Source organism: Mesocricetus auratus, unplaced genomic scaffold (assembly GCF_017639785.1).
Source record: "Mesocricetus auratus isolate SY011 unplaced genomic scaffold, BCM_Maur_2.0 Super-Scaffold_100676, whole genome shotgun sequence".
Taxonomy (NCBI): Eukaryota; Metazoa; Chordata; class Mammalia; order Rodentia; family Cricetidae; genus Mesocricetus; species Mesocricetus auratus.
The window spans coordinates 66,945,704-66,960,777 of NW_024429266.1; the positions used below are offsets into that span (position 1 = coordinate 66,945,704).

Here is a 15,074-nt window from a genome sequence, read left to right on the forward strand (position 1 = left end):
GATAGAAGCTTTATAGGAGTTTGTGGACCACCCATCCCCAACAAGAAAACAAAACAAAGCAAGAGCAATGAGCTCACAGTTCAATGAGAGACCCTGTCTCAAGGGAACAGGCAGAAAATGATAGAGCATGACACCTGCCCAATGTCCTCTGCTGGCCTGCCCATGTGTGTACTTGCACTTGAACATGCACATGTACAAACACCCACACATGTACATGTACACACATTAAATGTTCAGGCAATTAACAGTTGCTGGGGGACAGATAGACATTTCCTTCACTGATGCAACCACTGGCAAGGTGATCATGCTCTTGCAAATAACCTCCCAACCACGACCCTGTAAGGACCCCTGCAAATCAACTACACATGAATAAATATTTGTCCCACAGTCATATAAAAACATACAACGTCATTTAATTTACCACCAAAGGAGTCACAAAAATAAAAAAAATATTGTGTAACTATGAGACTATCAAAACATTTTGTTTTGCTTATGTGTAGGTGTCTGGGTGAGTGCATGCCACATGTGTGGGGGTGAAAGAAAAGCTAGAAGAGAGTATCGTTTCCTTGGAGCTGAAGCTATAGGAGGTTGTGAGTCACCAGACATGGGTGCTGGGAACCGAACTCAGGTCCTCACAAGAGCATCAATCACTCTTTTATTCTTTTTTTAAATTTAAATTAGAAACAAGCTTGTTTTTTTATTTATTTTTAAATTTAAATTTAAATTAGAAACAAGGTTGCTTCACAAGTGAGTTCCAGGTCCCTCTCCCTTTCCCTCCCCTCCTCCCGTGCCCTCTCCCCAGCCCCCCCCAATATCCTTTCATTTCCCCAGGGAGGGTGAGGCCCTCCTTGGGGGTGTCCATAGTCTGTCATTTCATTCAGGGCAGGGCCCAGACCCTCCCCCAAGAGCTCAGGGTGAGAGTGCATCTCACATTGTTGGACAAGCTTGTTTTCAATGTCAATTCCAATTCCCTCTCGCTCCCCTCCTCCACTTCCCCCCCACCCATCCCCTATCCCCAGCTCCTTTCTGTTCCCCAGGGAGGGTGAGGCCTTCCATAGGGGATCTTCTAAGTCTGTAATATCATTTGGAAAAGGGCCTAGACCCTCCCCCATGTTCCTAGGCTTAGAGAGTATCCCTCTATGTGGAGTAGTTTCCCAAAGTCCATTCTAGTACAAGGGATAAATACCGATCCACTACCAGAGACCCCATAGATTAACCTGACCTCCAAAGTGACATCCACATTCAGGGAGTCTGGAGCAGTCCTATACAGGTTTCCCTGCTATCAGTCTGTGTTCCATGAGCTGCCCTTGTTCAGGTCAGCTGTTTCTGTGGGCTTCTCCAGCCTGGTCTTCACCCCATTGCTCATCACTCCTCCCTCTCTGCAACTGGATTCCAGTTTAGCTCAGTGTTTAGCTGTGGGTGTCTGATTCTGCTTCCATCATCTCCTGGATGGAGGCTCTGGGATGGCATATAAGGTAGTCATCAATCTCACTTCAGGGAAAGGGCATTTGAGGTAGTCTCTCTAGTATTTCTTAGATTGTTAGTTGGGGTCATCCTTGTAGGTCTCTGAACATTTTCCTAGTGTTACATTTCTCTTTAAGCATATAATGTCTCCCTCCATTATGGTATCTCTTTTCTTGCTCTCCTCTATTCTTTCCCTGACTTGATATTCCTGCTCCCTCATATTCTCTTCTCACCTCCTCTTTCTCCTAACTCCCTCTCCCCTCTCCCCACATTCCCAGTTAGCTCAGGGGATCTTGTCCCTTTCACCTTCTCTGGAAGACCATGTATGTCTCTCTTAGGGTACTCCTTGTTTCCTAGCTTCTCTGGCGATGTGGATTGCAGACTAGTGATCCTTTGTTCCATGTGTAAAGTCCATACATAAGTGAGTACATACCATGTTTATCTTTTTGTGACTGGGTTACCTCACTTGGGATGGTTTCTTGTAGTTCCATCAACTTCACTGCGAATTTCAAAATTCCATTGTTTTTTTTATATCTGCTAGGAAGGTCTCCATTGTATAAACGTATATTTTCTCCATCCATTCTTCAGTTGAAGGGCATCTATGTTGCTTCCAGGTTCTGGCTATTACAAATAATACTGTTAAGAACATGGTTGAACAGATGTCATTATAGTATGAATGTGCATCCTTTGGGTTTATGCCTAAGAGTGGAATTTCTGGACCTTGTGGTAGGCTGATTCTCATTTTCCTGAGGAACTGACATACTGATTTCCAAAGTGGCTGTACAAGTTTGCACTCCCACCAGCAGTGGGGGAGTATTCTCCACATCCTCTCTAGCATAAATTGTCCTTTGTATTTTTTATTTTAGTCATTCTGACAGGAGCAAGACAGTATCTCAGAGTTGTTTTGATTTGCATTTACCTAATATTAAGGAAATTGAGCACTTTCTTTAGTGTCTTTGAGTCATTTTAGATATTCTCTAGTTTTGTACCCCACTTTTTAATTGAATTCTTAGGTGTTTGGTGACTAGCTTCTTGAGTTCTTTGTATATTTTAGAAATCAACCCTCTGTTAGATTTGGGGTTGGTGAAGATCTTTTCCTATTCTGGGGGTTGCTGTTTTGTCTTGTTGACTGTGTATTTGCCTTTAAAAAGCTTCGCAGTTTCAGGAGGTCCCATTTATTAATTGTCAATCTCAGTGTCTGTGCTACTAGTGTTATGTTCAGGAAGCAGTCTCTTGTACCAGTTCATTCGAGGATACCACATACTTTCTTTTCTAAGAGGTTCAGTGTGGTTGGATTTATGTTAAGGTCTTTGATTTATTTGGACTTAAGCTTTGTTCGTCGAGATAGGTATGGATCTATCTATAGTCTTCTACATGCCAGGGTCCAGTTAGGCCAGCACCATTTGTTGAAGATGCTTTCTTTATTCCATTTTGTAATTTAACATTTTAGCCAAAAATCAGGTGTTCATAGGTGTGTGGGTCCCTATCAGGGTTTTCAATTCAATTCCAAGGGTCTACCTATCTACTTTTGTGCCTATACCCAGCTGTTTTCAGGACTATAGCTCCATAATTGAGCTTGAAGTCAGGGATGGTGATGGCTCCAGAAGTTCCTTTATTGTACAGGGTTGTTTTGGCTATCCTGGGTCTTTTGGTTTTTTTCATATAAAACAGAGAATTGTTCTTTCAACGTCTGTGAAGAATTATTCTGGGATTTTGATGGGGATTGCATTGAATCTGAAGATTGCTTTTGCAAGATTGCCAGTTTTACTATGTTGATCCTACCTATCCAAGAACATGGGAGATCTTCCTTTCTTTAAAGACTCAAACTTCTTGTTACACAGGTCTTTCACTTATTTGGTTAGCATTACCCCAAGGTATTTTATGTTGTTTGTGGCAATTGTAAAAGGTGATGTTTCCCTGATTTGTTTCTCAGTCCATTTATCATCTGTATGTAGTAGGGATACTGATTTTCTTTCAGTTAATCTTGTGTCCTGCACTTGGCTAAAGGTGTTTAACAGCTATAGGAGTTTCTTGGTAGAGTTTTCTGGGTCACTTATGCAAACTACCATATCATCTGCAAAAGGGAAAGTTTGACTTTTTTTCCAATTTGTATCCCCTTGATTTCCCTTTGTTTTATTGCTCTAGCTAGAACTTCAAGTTCTATATTGAAGAGGTATAGAGAGAGTGGATAGCCTTGTCATGTTCCTGATTTAGAGGAATCATACTGAGTTTCTCTCCATTTAGTTTAATGTTGCCTGTTGGTTTGCTGTATATTGCTTTTATTATGTTTAGGTATGTTCCTGTTATCCCTGATCTCTCCACGACCTTTATCATGAAGAGATGTTGGATTTTTTCGAAGGTTTTTTCCACCTCTAGTGAGATGATCAAGTGATTTTTCTTTTTCACTTTGTTTATATGGTAGATTACATTGATGGATTTTCATATGTTGGATCATCCCTACATCCCTGGAATGAAGCCTACTTGATTATGGTGGATGATATTTCTGAGGTGTTCTTGGATTCAATGTGCCAGTATTTTTGAATATTTTGCATCAATGTTTATGAGAGATATTGGCTTATTTAAAATAATAATAATAATAATAATAATAATAATAAGAAGAAGAAGAAGAAGAAGAAGAAGAAGAAGAAGAAGAAGAAGAAGAATTTGTAAATCTCACAAATAAAAAAATTTGGGTATGTTGTGTCTTCATTCGTATATTCGTATTGAATTCTAGAAAGTATTTTTTTCTTCCTTGACCCAAGAATGGTGCAACTGCACATCGTTCAATTTCCATGAGTTTGTAGTTTTTCTGTAGCTTTCATTGTTGCTGAATTCTAACTTTAAAGCATGGTGATTTGATAAGACACAGGGGGTTATTCCAATTTTTGTACCTGTTGAGGTTTGTTGTGTTGCCAAACATGTGGTTGATTTTAGAGAAGCTTCCATGTGGCACTGAGAAGAAGGTGTATTCTTTTGAGTTTGGATGGAATGTTCTATAGATGTCTGATAAACACAATTGGATCATAGCTTCTATTGTTTCCTTTGTTTCTTTGTTAATTTTCTGTCTGTTGGTCCTGTCTAGTGATGAGAGTGGGGTGTTGAATTCTCCCACTATAAGTGTGTGAGGTTTTATGTGTGATTTCAGCTTTAAAAATATTTCTTTTTTAATGTGTATGCCTTTATATTTGGGGCATAGATGTTCAGAATTGATACTTCATCTTGATGGACTTTTCCTGTGATGAATGTGAAATGACCTCCTCATCTCTTTTGATTGATTTTAGTTTAAAGTCTAATTTGTTAGATATTAGGATTGCTACACCTGCTTGTATGTTGGGTCGATTTGATTGAAAATTCTTTTCCCAAACCTTAACTGAGGTACTGTCTATCTTTGAAGTTAAGGTGTATTTCTTGTATGCATCAGAAGGATTGAATTTGTCTTTGAATCTATTATTTTAGTCTGTGTCTTCTCCTGGGTAAGTTACGATCATTAATATTGAGGGATATTAATGAATATTGATTGTTCATCCTTTGAATATGTTTTCTGTCCCTTTGAAGTGAGGTTATCCACCTTCTTCTATACCTGTTATTCTTAGGTTTTTTTCTTTTCAAGGTGTTCCATAGTTCCTGGATATTTTTTGTTCGGGATTTGATAGACTTAATATTTTCTTTGGTCGATGAATCTATTTCTCCTATTGTATCTTGAATGCCTGAAATTGTCTCTGCCATCTTTCACATTCTGTGGGTTATGACTTATACCTGTAGTTGCTGATCATTTACCCAGATTTTCTATTTCCAGTATTCCCTCAGTTTGTGTTTTCTTTATTGTCTCTAATTCAGTTTTCATGTCTTGAACTGTTTGAATTATATCCTTCATTTGTTTGATTTTTTTCTTGTCCTTCCTTGCATTCTTTTAAGAGATTTGTTGATTTCTTTTTTTTTTTGGTTAGTTTTTTCTTCCATTTCTTTAAGGGATTTTTTCATATCCTCTTTGAGAGCCTCATTTTCATGAAGTCATTTGTAAGGTCCTTCTCTTGTGCTTCATCTGTGTTGGGATGTTCATGTCTTGCCGGTGTAGTCGCTAGACTCTGGTGGTGTCATACTGGTTTTTCTCTTCTTGAATGTGTTCTTATACTGTCTTCTTTCTATCCCTTCTTCCAGTGGGTTCAGGAGGAGTCTCGTCCTTGTCTGGTGGGTCCAGGTCCAAGATTCCCTTCTGGTGGGTGCAAGCAGGTCCAATACTCTGATGGCTCTCCTCTTCCTGTAGGTGGAGGTGAGACTAGTACAGGGGTCTTGGCAGTTTCTGGGTTGGCTGGTCCACCAAGGTGGGTTCCCCAGTCCTCAAAGTCCCCAAGTCTCAGGATGTTCCAAAGAAGGCAATGTAGGTGGGTCAGAAACAAGACCATGTTTTCCTCGTCCCACGGGTAGAGGAGGGACTTGGATGCTGGCAGGTTTGTGGTGGGCTGGACAGCTGGGATGGTTTCCTCAGTACACAGTTCCCAGGCCCCTGGAGGCTCCGAGCAGGGCACCAGAAGGCAGACCCCAGAAACATGTAGGAAGCCAGATGCTTGATGCTTGAAAACTTCTCTGACCTCCTATCTTACAAGGAGTTCTGGCACCTTTAACCTCACCCTGCTTCCTCCAGCACTGTCACAATGGGCAAGTCTGTCTATATGCCCTCCCATGTCTAAATGTATCAGGACCCTGGAAAGGCTCTGCGATGTGAGGATATGGCCAGATGCCTGATGTTTGGGTGACCTAAAGAAAATGACATCATCTCATTGTCTTAGGTTCCTCTGAAGGAAACACAGAAAATGGTCTTGTGTGGTTTCTTTGGGCAATTAGAACAGTGTGGAGCCCACCTCAGCAACACAGTTAATCCAGTCAGTGTTCTGTAGTGATGACTCTCCTGACAAAGTTCAGCAACCTTGGCCTGCCCTATCCCTGACTGCTGTGGAATGACCCAGAACCAGGTGGCCAAGGCTGGACTGGACTTCACTAAGGTAACCATGGAAACTGAGCACTAAGCTACTTCCCTATCTCCTCCCTCATCCTCATTTCTTCATGCAGCTATGTCTGTTCCTTGCCTTTGTCCCTTAGTCAGGATCTCACCAAGTCCAGCCACTCTCAAGTCTAACACCCCCCACAGTAGACTCCATTTCCTCAGCTTCCGATACACAAGCTTCTCCCTCTTCTAGAAGGAAGTGAGATGTTATCTTAGAAGCATGTCTTGGGTTTCTGTCTGGGAAACACTGGTCTTGAGTCTTTTTACCCTACCTCCTTGGGCAGGCATAGGGTGACCCATTCCCATCCCACCTCCAAAGACATGGGCCATGTGGAATGAATCTGTTCCCTATGTGCCAAAATCTCAGGAGTAGTCAGGGCTCTTCTAACAGGGGACCTGTCCCCCACTCAGTGCCTCTGGTCCCTTGAAAGAGCCTGTCTCCCTCTTCACCCTGTCCTGCATCAAGGGTCATCTGCACCATTCTCCTCTTCCCTACCAGTAGCAAACCAATCCCAGGCAAAAGAAGCAAAGTGAAGGTTGCAGAATGGCTCAATGGCACAGCAGGTTGTCAGAGGCCTTGCATGTTCTTAAGAAAACAGAAGGGAAGGTCCCCCAAAAGATAAACCCATGTCCTAGCCCTGGACCTGTTAGTGTGTCTCCATTTAGAAGAGGGGGTCTTCAGATGTGTGATAAAGTCAATGATTGTACAATATCGTTACCCTGTATTTAGGATGGGCCTCATATTCAGAGGCAGTTGCCCTTGCAAGATATAGAATAAGAAAAGGCTACATGAAGAAAACAGACAGAGTCCAGAGGAGCTGGGACCCTTGAAGCCAAAAGAGGATGTGTGACCCCATCAAAACACTTGCCAGAACTGTGGGAGAACAGTCCCACAGTTACATTTGTTGTTAAAACGTTTAGGTTTATCCAGTAAGGAGACACAGACCGTGACTCAACGATCCCACGTGGAGTTTATTGGTGGACGGGGAGGGAAAAGGGGAGCAGAGAGAGAGAGATAAGAGAGAGAAAGACAGAGTAAGAGCAAGGCAAGAGAGTAAGAGAGAGGAAGAGAGGAAGAGGAGTAAGAGAGAGTAAACGGGCAGGGGTCAGTCCCTTAAAGGGGTCCTTTGCACCTGCCTGGTTCTCACGGAACTCTGGGCTGGCCAGAGTGTTGCCTGAGTGCATCCTGCCAGGTAACAGGGCAGGCCAGAGTAATGCCTGAACCTTTCATTCCCACCTTTATTTATGATTAAAAAGAGATGGGGGTGTTAGACGTAGCAGGTTCGGGATCAAGGACGTTGAGTTCTTAAGACTGCTTCCTGCTGACCTGGGGGCATCGATCATCTTTGGGGGAACCTGAGAAAGTTGGGGTGTTGCCACGCTGGTTGTTCTATTGTAGTCCAGGGCGTATGGGACTCTCTGTAATCCAGGCTGTAAGGGACTGTCTGGCGCCTCTGTAGATCTGGCAAGATGTTAGCAGAGTAGAGAACAAAGTTAGATTTAAATTTTTCTTTCTTAGGTCCTGGTATTTGAGGGGAACATTGTAAGATGAGGGAGGGGTTCCCGAGGGGTCCCAAGATGAGGGAAGGGAGTTCCAGGACCAGAGAGAGGTTGAATAATATTTGGAGTGAATCTGACCTGTTTGGATGGGTCCAATTTGGCTTTCTGGAACTGACAAGAATCCTTTGAGTTTGTGAAAACATATGTATTAGACATTATCAGCAGCATATTTGTATTAGAAAAGACTTGGCTGAAAGCATTAACATTTTAAAACTGACAGATATTTTAGCACAATGAAAAGCACCTTAATTTTGAGCTTATAGTTATGATCATATAGTGGTATAGTTGTTTAGCACTGTCGGAGTTAGATTAGTAGCTTATCAGAACTTTGTTGATTAATGTTAAGACTATGAAAAGTAGTATAACGAAAGAGAGAAACCTGGAACATATATTTTTTAATGTCTCGACTTAATAGTCTTATATAGATAAACCTTAGAATACTCGTTCCTGAAATCTGTTTTATGACAGAGCTTTGCCTTGTCTACTTTAAGTTGGCAAAGCTACCAGCCGTCAAAAGCATCAGAGTTCTTGAGAAGGATAAGATTTTACCTGAGATTGAATAATGAGAGACTTAGTAGCTGACTGCATGGACAGCCACCCCCAAGGGCCTCCACAGTTGTTGAAATCAGAAGCTCCAAGAACACCTGTCTTTTGCTGATAGTGAGACCTGTGGATTGGGACTTTTTAGGAAGACTTTCCTACCGTTGACCCAAACAACATGGAGAAAGTCGATTTCAGTGTCCTCTTGTTCACGGCCTGAAGAGTCCTTTGAAGCAGTTGAGGTGAAGGGCAGGGTTGCTCAGTGGCCAGCAATGCCACTTTTGTGGGCAGAGTTTCTTCAGTGTCCACCAGTTTTCTTGGAGGAAATGGGGTGGTGCCAGCAGCTGGCCTGTCTCTGTTATAAAAAGCTTTTAAATAAAACATTTAAATGCCATGTTCTCTAGATCTCTGAGCATTTTGAGGACCATTTGTCTGTTTAGTATATCTTAGTAGACAAAATTTATCTTTAGTGACTTGCCTTAAGCGCATAGATGGCTAGAGAATAGAAGTAATAGAAGCTTTACCTTTGTAACCAGCTTACAGGAATGACTGGGTGTTATATTTTTCTTAATCTGAAATAGACCCTTATAACTTTAAATGTTTATCATCATTTAAAAGATACAACAGTTTAGAAATACTTGATATTTAGTATAGTTTTATTAAAGTTACTTAATTTTTTTTACACATACATACAGATACATTAAACAGGATTGGGTAAAAGCATTGACCCAAACTTGTAGTAAACAGATAGATTTAAAGAGACAGTGATGAGAAGGAAGATTTATTGTAGATAGAACAGGGGACCCTGGAAAGGCACAGTATTCCATAAACAAGCCATGCACAACAGGGCCAGTGAAAGATGAAATTAGAGAAAAAAGTAAAAGCGCAAAAGAGACAAAAAGTAAATGAATTGTATCTGTCGGCAGGCTTTGTCGGCAGAAGCTGGCTGGTCTGAGTGGGCGTGTCTACAGCTAGGTCACGCGGTAAACATGGCGGACTCAGTAAACAAGTTTCCAAGCTAGGCCGCATGGTAGGCCGCATGGTTTAGATCGCCAAGATGGCGGCCTCTATAGGCACATTTTCGTCTATCAGCAGAAGTGGCCTTTTTTCTCCACAAGTGAGGCAGAAAGATATGTGACCACCATAGGTCTAAGAAACAAATGAATGGCCCGTGCCATGGTATAAAACCCGAGAGACCCCTCGTGGGTCCGAGTAGTAAAAAATTTAAAACTCAAACCTCATTTGTGGGGAAAAAATGAAAAACTCTGAGTGTCCTGAGCAGACGCTAAACCGGGATCAACAGGAGACAAAACAGAACACTCCCAGGTGGAAGGTGGTTCCCGCCCTGAGGCAGGTTTAGCCACGATGGGATGTGGCAGGAAGCCTCTGTGACTGGCGGGAGTTTTTAAAGCTAGAAGAATGAAATTTAGAGGAAGAAAGAATGCTGACGAGAAAGCTTAGGAGAGAGGTAGAGAAAAGCTTGAACATAGGGCAACTCCTTCCATCGACCAGATCACTGGCAGTGGTTAGAAAGATCATATTTACTTTGTCGGTTTGTTATCCATGAGTCCGGTCTAAAAGAAAATAAAACGGCCAGATCAACTCTTCAGAGCTCGTCAGCCCGAGAGTCTAGTCAGGGCAGAAAAGACCACCCAAAAAGGGACCAGCGTCCTCGAGAACCACCGTAGGTTCAGAAAGGAACCGAAAAACTCTTCAGAACTCGTCAGCCCGAGAGTCTAGTAAGGGCGGAGAAAACCACCAGAAAAGGAACCAGCGTCCTAGAGGCGAACCATCGTAGGTTCAGAAAGAAACGTCCCAGAAGCAAAAAAGCCACCGTAGGCCCGGGAAGGAACGTCCCAAAGGCGAAGAAGAGTGAAGAAGCCACCGCAGGCTTCCTAAAGGGGCCGAAAAATTACCAATAGGCCGTGCCCGTGGAAAACAAACCAAGAGTGATTGTCAGATGATGGGGGCCAACCGTGATCTTGAAGATCGTGGCTGGATGAATTCCCCACATTTCCAAAAACACCATAAGGGTGGCAGACGCTCGGCGGTCAGCCCTTAGGGTTTAGGGAAAGGTTTTGTTGACTTAAAGGGGGTCCTTACCAAATCGTAGCCGGTGTTGCATGTAAAATGTAGCGTTCTGGTCGATGGAAAGTGGCCCGTTGGTCCGATGTTACAGGTTACCTGCGTGGTTACCTGCCAGATCGGCAGGCAGCAGAGCCGCAGGGAGAGCCTGTCCAGGTCAGGGAACCAATGTTGTTAAAACGTTTAGGTTTATCCAGTAAGGAGACACAGACCGCGACTCAACGATCCCACGTGGAGTTTATTGGTGGACAGGGAGGGAAAAGGGGAGCAGAGAGAGAGAGATAAGAGAGAGAGAGACAGAGTAAGAGCAAGGCAAGAGAGTAAGAGAGAGGAAGAGAGGAAGAGGAGTAAGAGAGAGTAAACGGGCAGGGGTCAGTCCCTTAAAGGGGTCCTTTGCACCTGCCTGGTTCTCACGGAACTCTGGGCTGGCCAGAGTGTTGCCTGAGCGCATCCTGCCAGGTAACAGGGCAGGCCAGAGTAATGCCTGAACCTTTCAACATTCCTTGTAACATGGCATACCTCTGGAGTGAGAAACAACATAAATAGTGTGAAGACACAGGATTCCAAGAGTGAGAGGGTTTACTGACAGATGTGCATGGGAGAGGGGGATGACAACCTAGCCATGAGGCTGAGAAATGCCACTGAAGATGAATAGGAGCAAGTGAGGAAATACGGTGCCACGTGAAAGCAGGTCCAGAGACTCTGAGGATGAGGAAGTGGGGATACAAGTGGGGTGGGCCAGATTAGGGCTAACTTGGATCAGTTTCCATCATGGAAGGGACTGGAGGCCAATTGCACAGGATGACAGATAATAGATAATGATTGTCTCTGCAGGCATGATTCTCTTAGGACCCCAATGAAAAGAACGGGATAAGGAGAGAGAATGGGCATCAAGTACAATATTCCTCCTCCTCAGGAGCAGACCCCAGGCTACAGTGACCTGAGGTGAGCCTCATGGTGGGCTTGTACCTACCAAGAAGGAATAAGGCACTCCTCTGAGAGACAAGGGACCCTGTCTAACTAGGTCCTATCCAGACTTAAGCCCTGGTTCCATTTTTGCATCTACCATAGCAGCAGGGAGACAGGTTTGCCAAGATCTTAAAGGCTCAAAATAGTTCTTGGTGGGGCTTGAGTGCTTATGGACTCTCTCTGATGCCTTCTCCTGCTGGAGTGCTTTCTGAAAGAGCAGTCAAGGACCAGTCAGTAGTGGGTGACTACATGTCATAATTACATCAATGTCCCAATAGTTTCTGTATGGCCAGACAAGATAGCTTTGGAAGAGGTCTCAGTTGGAGTACAGAGGGCCATAGACAAATCCAAGCCCCAGAAACTACCTATTTCTTGGATGAAGATGCTGCCTGGCATTTGAGAGTGAAGTACACATTTCAGAGCTGGGTGGGCACCTCCTGCAGCTTAGCCCACAACTCTTCCAGGGTAAACAGAATGAGGGTTGATTGTCTCTCAACCTGCAGTTCCTCCAGTGCCAACATCAGGTGTCCTACCTCATCCCCTAGAGCATCCAGGTTACCTGCTGCTCCTCTTCCTTGTGCTGCTGTATCTGGTGGCAGCAGTACTCCAGCATCAGGCAGCCTCTGCCCATGATAAAGATGGTGGCCTTACCTAGTAGCTTAGCACCTGGATTTACCAAGTCTAGGGGCTTAATGGCTGTGCCCCAGAAGCCTATGATGCATGTCTTGGTCTGCATCTCCACCCAGTGGTACAGGTGGGCAGGTGACAGACAGATGTAGGCCTTAAAGTGCTCATTGCATCAGTGGGTAGCCTCCTTGATGCAGCTGGCCAGCTGTTTGCTGACCTACTAGATGTCCAGGTAGAGCAGCTTTGCCTTGGCTATGCACATGCTCCTGACTTGGCGGTTGTACCTGCAACCTTGCAGAATTCTGTGGGAATTTTGATGTGATGCTAGTGGGTGCCATTGACAAAATTGAGCTTCTCATTTCTTGTACCTTCTGTCAAAGGGGAAAAAAAGATTGAATGGCATCTTGAAGGAGCAGAAAACTGTAAGATGATGAAGGAATTCTTCTGGTCCATACATCCCTACAAAAATGTAGAAAGCAACATTTTCCCCCATTGCAACTGACAAGAATGGGAACCTTAAAGCCAAAATAACACCGGACATGGAGAAATCTGCCAAACTGCTTGTGTTGGTTACTTTTTTCCTTGTTGTGATAAAATGCCTTACAAGAAGCAGCTTAAGAGATAGGGGTTTGCCGGGCAGTGGTGGCCTACGCCTTTAATCCCAGCACTCGGGAGGCAGAGGCAGGGGGATCTCTGTGAGTTCGAGGCCAGGCTGGACCGATAGCCTCCAAAACAATACAGAGAAACCCTGTCTCGTAAAATCCAAAAAAAAAAAAAAAAAAAAAAAAAAAAAAAGAGATAGGGGTTTATGCCGTCTCACAGTTCAAGGGGATACAATCCACCACGGCAGAAAAACATGGTAGCAGGAGTGTGAGGGAGCTGTTCTCATTGCATCTGCAGTATTGCAGTAGAAACTGAACAGGAAGTGGTACTAGGCTATGCACCCTCTAGCCCACCTGTAGCAATCTACTTCCTTCAGCAAGGCTCCATCTCCTAACGATCCCAAACATGACCACAAGCCAGTGGGTCACATATTCAATGCATGGTCTTTTAGCCTACATTTCTGATTCAAATCTCAATGCCACTACAGCAAACCACACACAGGGAGTGGCATGAAGATGAAGGGGCCCGTTTGATTGTTTGCATTATTTTTTCTAACACTTTACAAGTGTGACCAAATAACATGAGCTGTATATCAAATTTAAAAATTTTTAGCACTGAAGAAAAGATTTATAATTATCTCTCTAGTTTGAATTAAAATGATCATAGTCATTTGCATAAAAACAGGTGAAAGCCTCCCCCACAGTAATTTGTCTCACTACATGACCTGTAAACAGATTACAGTTTCTCCTAAAATCCATCAGGATAACACTAATCTAATTTTACATCAGAATCTGGTGCACATGGGCAAATGTCATCTTTTTTATATTATCTCAAATAATTCACCTTTGAAACAACTGAGTATGCACTATTCAGTCAATACACTCTCTTGTTTGTAAATAATAAAACAAAAGACAGTATACATGGTTTACTTCTTCCTCTCCCTCTCTCTATCTGTGTGTGTGTGTGTATGTGTGTGTGTGTGTATGTGTGTGTGTATGTGTGTGTGTGTGTGTGTGTGTGTGTGTGTGTGTGTTGGGGAAGAAGCAGAGGTAAACATTGTTGCCTTCATCAACCACTCTCCTACTTCTTGAAATAGGGTCTCTCACTAAACCTGGGGCTCACTGGTATATGAAATGAGCTTCAGGGATTTTCCTGCATCAGCCTCTGAAGTGCTGGAATGACAGATGCACCCCACTGCACCTCATTTTGTTAGTATGTGTTTTAGACATCAAAATCAGGCCCACATGCATGTACAGCTACCATGTATGCTTGTTATATACATGACACAGATAAAACAGGTCCATATGCTTTAAATGACAAACTTGTAACCAAGTGAGCCATCTCTCCAGGACCCTCCATTTTTCTTTTTATATACTGACTCTCTCTGCTATTCTGAGAACATACTGGAACACAGTTCCACAGTTCACAGATGTTTATCAACCTCTGTTCAAAGTAACTACTTTGATCATAGACCAAAACCTCTCAGCTACTTTGCCAAGTGTGATCATCCGCTGGAGTCAATGTTAACTTCAACTGCCAATTTGACACAACCTGAAGTCTTCTGAAGGACAGCCTGTCTCAAAATAAGGGGGATGACTTTCCTCAGGAAAGACACCCACTCAAGGTTGTCATTGGCCTCCACCCAAACTCACGCACATGTGTATGCACACTCTAACTCTAACACACTTGTGTATTACACACACACACATATATATACATGTATATATAAAACAAGAAAGGAAACAACACTATGCTACCATGTGACTATCTTTAACCCTAAAAATATATCTACATTGTACTATTTTGCTATTAATTGTTGCATGCTTATCTTGCTTTTTATGTCTTATATGTGCAAATATGGTGCTGAAAATGATTTTTGTACTTAGACTGTGTTTTTTACCCAAACCCAATGAAACAGAATTTCTGCCCTAGCTTATGTTAACCTTATGTACCTTGAATATCACAAATTAGGCAGCAGACTACAGAATCTGTCTAAAGACATACATACTTCCAGCCAGTGCCGCATGTTTACCCATTTTGATTACTTTAGGGATGAGAAATGATGTAGATGAGTTCCAAACCCATAGTTGAGGTTGTCATTCTAGTATGGACCAGTTCTCTGAGAGTGACATTCAGACTGTCACTGAGAGAGTTGCTGTGATTATAGAGAAACACACAGCACAGTGATCAGAGGGGCAGTCAGAATTTCAAACAAGTTCTTTGT

The 15,074-nt window shown here is 43.0% G+C and overlaps 1 pseudogene; it reads right to left on the minus strand.

Moving 5' to 3' along the window:
- Nucleotides 1–11,985: 11,985 nt before the first annotated feature.
- LOC110340906 lies at nt 11,986–12,509 on the minus strand (annotated as a pseudogene).
- Nucleotides 12,510–15,074: the final 2,565 nt, after the last annotated feature.